This window comes from Rattus norvegicus, chromosome 1 (genome assembly GCF_021556685.1).
Source record: "Rattus norvegicus strain SHRSP/BbbUtx chromosome 1, alternate assembly SHRSP_T2T, whole genome shotgun sequence".
NCBI lineage: Eukaryota > Metazoa > Chordata > Mammalia > Rodentia > Muridae > Rattus > Rattus norvegicus.
This window is the reverse complement of record NC_141534.1, coordinates 117440348-117446370: the sequence shown is the minus strand read 5'-3', so window position 1 is coordinate 117446370 and position 6023 is coordinate 117440348.

Below are 6023 nucleotides of genomic sequence, written 5' to 3'. Positions count from 1 at the left end.
GTTCATGATCATAAGGTAATTTATATCTTCTTAATTTCAGAAGGCATTTTGGGATTATACTACATACAAGATTAAATAATAAAAATAAACAATATAAATGCAAACTAAATAAACAAAATGCCCAATCCAAATTTATATATGCCCTCAAATATTTCTGCTGAAAACTCTCATGGCAAGAAATATACTTGACATTTTTAAGAGTAAAGAGGGGTAAAAGGCACAGAAAAAATATTACAGATGAAGTTCTTTTAATGCATTTCTAACTCCACTTGATAAAAAAATTGTCACCCCAATAGGCATAAAGTTGGACAGCCGTATATGAAAGAACTAACATTTTTAGTTTAAAATTCTCTAAGGTGATCCTTAGGCTAAAGTCACTATAGAGCCAGCTGAATATTTACATCTCAGTGTATCACAGAAGTTAATGAAATTGCAAACTGTTTGCAGGGACAGAAAATTTATCCATATTTACTGGAACATTTTGGTATATTAGATTATCTTTTTCTGTTATTTACTTTCTCCGCCCTTCTAAAGATGACATTTTATCAGTTGGCTAGCTATGTATCATGTTGTAGACAGCAAAGTGCTTAGGTGAGGTCTTTATTAGTGTATATAAGATTTAGCTTGTCTTTCTCCAGTTAGCTACACCAATGCAAATTTTATTGTTACTTAGGTATTCATTAGCTCTATGACCTGGACATAGACTAGACATAGAATAAATATACTGAGAAGATTTTTAAAAGGTTTGCAACTAAGAACAATTAACCAGTATAGACTGTATGTATAAATATACATCTCAGTGGGTAGGAATGGGTAAATTAGAGTATTTATATTTGATTGAATTCATTGACTCTTTTCACTACTATACCAAAAAATATATAAAAATATTTCCATTACAAGAACTAATCTAACTATAATAATGTTATGTGTACTGAATGAAATACAGGGCTATATAATTTGAGACCAGACTGTGAGAATGAGAAAGTTCTTAAGCTAATATTCCTCCTCTAAATGACCATTTAATGAAAAGGGAAGCAGAGTAAACTTATTTAAAAAACTGTTTTGAAAAAAAACATCTGCAGGTTTAGTAAAATAGGAAAATGTACCCTACATGTGTATAATTATATTTACACGCAAAGATGAGATTTACATATCTAAGAAATGAGAGAACAAGTAGAGGCCATTTTAAATGAGAAGAACCAACTTGCATATATTTGACCATGAACAACTGGTATACCCATCATAGGGTAATCATTTAAATGTAGTAGGTAGAATATACACCGGACTCTCAGAGTCTCAGCACTCCATTAAGCAGACTATATATTTTTTTGCATGTTGATAATAACCAAAGGCCATGGGAGACTCTCACTTATGTAAAACCATAGGATGTCTGGTAATCCTCATGTGACGCAAGCTTGCTGCTTAGGGATCTTAGTATTGATTCCACCTCCCCACCTAATGTCTTCCCTGACTACTCATCTACATAACAGCATCTGAAGCAAGGACCCTCAGTACACTTAAGCTTGCTATGGGCTAGCAGTTCCTGTTACACATGGACACTTGAACCAAGCTCATCTGTCTATGGACTAAGATAGTTGGCCCATACAACGCAGCCTCCACACACTGCAGGTGAATCACACATGGACACATTATCCTTCCCTACAACTCTGCCCCAACTGGCTAGAAAAGATTTTACTGGTCAAAGTAATTTCATAAAGACAAATACACCACTTACTTTTGTAAGAGAATCACAGGAAAATGTTGCGGTAAATATTAAAGAATACCAACCCATGGTAGTGCCAGCTCCGGTGAGCCACATGGCATCTAGGGGGTATTTTCATCTCAATCATAAAGCATCTTAACCACTAAGCTACCAATCTCCATCCCACGATGCCACCTGGTGCTTTCTGAGCCCCGCAGTAGATGCCCTCTTGTAAGTCTCTTGCTGAGGACTCTGCTCACACTCCCAGCATCTGCCCCGGGTGGCTATAGTCACAACTCCCAGTAACCCGTTAAAATCAAAACTCAATAAGCTTGTAATTTAACAATTAGATTTATATCAGTACATTCAAACTCCACAAAACATCTGTACAACAAACTCACAACCAATTGATAATGATATGAACTGCCCACTTAGTTATGACAAATTGTTCTATAAAAATCCATCTCTTATGAAATATTCATAACTACCTGTGTCCATTGAAGGCCACAGGGATCTGGGTCCTCCTTTTCTGCCTCCACCTTCATTCTTCTTCTCTTTCTCCTCTCTCTCTCCTCCCTTCAAAACTCTGTGCCCGCCTTGCTTTTTCACTGCCCAATCACAGGCCCTGCCATATCTTGTGCTTGCTTTCACCTGCATAAGGACACCAATCTATAGGAAAATACCCAGTGAACTTACTGAGGCTGCAACAATCGACCTGGAATCATGGAAATTCCCAAGCTTATTAGTGTAGAATTCAACACAACTCGTTTGAAGTTCAGAGAAGAAAAGCTAACACAAATAGTAAATAAAAGCACCATGTAAACCAAATGAGAAGTTTTTAAAGATTTATTTGTTCTTTGAAACAAATAAAAACAATTTTTTTTACAATGCACTTTAATTATATTCACATTTGTCTCTTTCCAGGTTCAACTCTCTTCTCTACACACCCAACTTTATTTTTAACACACCCTCATTTTTTTAAACCTCAAAGACCAATTTGTGCTGCTCAAATATTTATCCATTTGACCTTTCCCACTAGTGAATGGTTTACTTATCAGTGGCTATACTACTAGGTAGAACCCTCTCTCCCTCTATAAACAGCTAGCCATTGCTCATAGCAATAGCTCATATTGAGATTAGATTATATGCCTAATTCCCCTCTCTCTGCTAGGATTTTTACCCGGTTTAGGATTTCACAAGTCTCATGGATACCATAACAGCTACAATGTGTTTATGTGTGTAGCTGTCCTCTTGTGTCTGCAAGAGAATATTTTCTTATAGTTATCCACTGCCTCTGGTTCTAATTAAGCCCATTTTTCTGTAATAATGCATGAGACATCCAATTTCATGTACTTTCTCAGGTTCATCAAATGGAGCACAGAAAACCTACTTGGTAGCTTCCCTAAAGAAAACTAACCTTCCTCCTCCCTATTAGCAGTGAAAAATGTTTTAAAGAATGATTTTACAAATAATTCTGGAAGCACTTTCAGAAAGGTTAGCATCAATATTCATAGCACTTCCAAACAGTAGAAGATAAAATGGCAGAAATATTTTGGGGTCAGAGTAGTTCTGATACTAAACTTAGAAAAAACATCACATGGACCAAACTTGTGAGCCAGGTTCTCTGATGGGTTTAGATTCTGTAGTTTAGTGAATATCAGTTGAAGGAGAAATTATGCAATTTGACTAAATATAATTTGACTAAATATAATATTGGATATTTTATGCATTTACATTTTAAATGTTATCCCTTTTCCCGGAAACCCATATCCCCTTCCCCTTTCTCCTGCTTCTATGAGGATGCTCCCCTTTCCACCCACCCACTCCCAACTTACCGCCCTGGTATTCCCCTACACTAGGGAATAGAGCCATCACAGGACCAAGGACCTCTTCTCCTATTGATGCCAGACAATGTCATGTTTGCTACATATGTGGCTGGAGTCATGGGTCCTTCCATGTGTACTCTTTGGTTCATGATTTAGTCCTTGGGAGCTCTGGGAGATCTGGTTAGTTGATATTGTTGTTCTTCCTATGGGGTTGCAAACCCCTTCCCTTCTTCAGTTCTTTCTCTAACTGCTCCATTGGGGTAACTCTGTGCTCTGTCCAATGGTTGGCTGTGAGCATCTGCCTCTCTGTCAGGAGACAGCAATTATAGATTCCTGTCAGCAAGCCCTGCTTGGCATCCACAATAGTGTCTGGGTTTGGTATCTGTATATGGGATAAATCTCCAGGTAGGACAGTCTCTGGATGGCCTTTCCTTCAGTTTCTGCTCCACGCTTTGTCTCCGTATTTCCTTTAGACAGGAGCCATTCTGGGTTAAAAATTTGGAGATGAGTGGGTGACTTCATTCCCCAACTGGGAGCCTTGCCTAACCTTTGGATATGGTTTCTACAGGTTCTCCTTCCCCTTTATTGGGCGTTTCAGCTCATTTCATTCCCTCTGGGTCCTGGGAGCTTCTTGCTTTCCTGTGATCTGGGACTCTCTAGTGGCTACCCACAGCTCCCTATTTCAAATTGCTACATACCTCTGTTTAAATTCCTGACCCTCTGTTTATTATCCCACTCTCCTCCCATACCTGATCCTGCCCCTCCCCTTTCCTTACCCCGTCCTCTTTTCCTGCCAAGTCTCTCCCACCCTCTACCTCCTTTGAGAATTTTGTTTCCTCTTCTAAGAAGGACTGAAGAATCCATATTTCGGTCTTCCTTTTTCTTGAGCTTCATATGGTCTGTGTATTGTATCTTGGTTGTTCTGAGCTTTTGGGACAATATCCACTTACCAGTGAACACATATGATGTGTTTTGTGTGTGTGTGTGTCTGTGTGTGTGTGTGTGTGTGTGTGTGTGTGTGTGTGAGAGAGAGAGAGAGAGAGAGAGAGAGAGAGAGAGAGAGAGAGAGAGAGAGAGAGAGATTTGGTTACCACAATCAGGATATTTTCTAGTTCTATCCATTTACCTAAGAATTTCATGAAGTCATTGTTTTTAATAGCTAAGTAGTATTCCATTGTGTAAATTTATTGCATTTTCTGTATCCATTCCTATGTTGAGGGACATCTGGATTCTTTCCAGCTTCTGGCTATTATAAATAAGGCTGCTATGAACATAGTGGGGCATGTGTCTTTATTATATGTTGGGCCATCTTTTGGGTATATGCCCAAGAGTGGTATAGCTGGGTCCTCAGGTAGCACTATGTCTGATTTTCTGAGGAACAGCCAGACTGATTTACAGAGTGGTTGTACCAGCTTGCAATCCCCCCAACAATGGAGTAACATTCCTCTTTCTCCACATCCTTGCCAGCATCTGCTGTCACCTGAGTTTTTGATCTTAGCCAATCTGACTGGTGTGATGTGGAATCTCAGGGTTGTTTTGATTTGCATTTCCCTGATGACCAAGGTTGTTGAACATTTCTTTAGGTGCTTCAAGGCCCTTCAATAGTTCTATACCCCATATTCTAATAGGTTATTTGGTTCTCTGGAGTCTAACTTCTTGAGTTCTTTGTATATATTGGATATTAGCCCTCTATCAGATGTAGGATTGGTAAAGATCTTTTTCCAATCTGTTGGTTGCTGTTTTGTCCTATTAACAGTGTCCTTTGCCTTACAGAAGCTTTGCAATTTTATGAGGTCCCATTTGTTGATTGTTGATCCTAGAGCATAAGCCATTGCTGTTCTGCTCAGGAAATTTCCTCCTGTGCCCATGTGTTTGAGGCTCTTCCCCACTTTCTCTTTTATTAGATTCAGTGTATCTGGTTTTATGTAAAGGTCCTTTATCCACTTGGACTTGAGCTTTGTATAAGGAGATAAGAATGGATCTATTTGCATTCTTCTACATGCTGACCACCAGTTGAACTAGCACCATTTGTTGAAAATGCATTTTTTCCACTGGATGCTATTACTAACTTTGTCAAAGATCAAGTGACCATAGGTGTGTGGATTAATTTCTGAATCTTCAATTCTATTCCATTGATCTACCTGCCTGTCTCTGTACCAATACCATACAGTTTTTATCACTATTGCTCTGTAGTACACTATTGCTTGAGGTCAGGGATGATGATTCTCCCAGAAGTAGTTCTTTTTTTTCAAAGAGAGCAAAACTTTAATGACTTTGATAAACTTTGCTCTGGAAAATACACATTTGGAAGAGGGACTAAAAACACTCTACTTGGACCAGCTTTGCTTAAGGGAGACTCCAAGTTCTGTTAAAGGACTGTGGGCTTCCCCAGCAGAGTACAAGCCTAGCTCTTTTGATGTCTAGGTAAGGTTTTTGAGACACCCCCTCAACCTGTTAAGGCAGTCCCCCTCGTCCCCCACTCACATTTGCTTCAA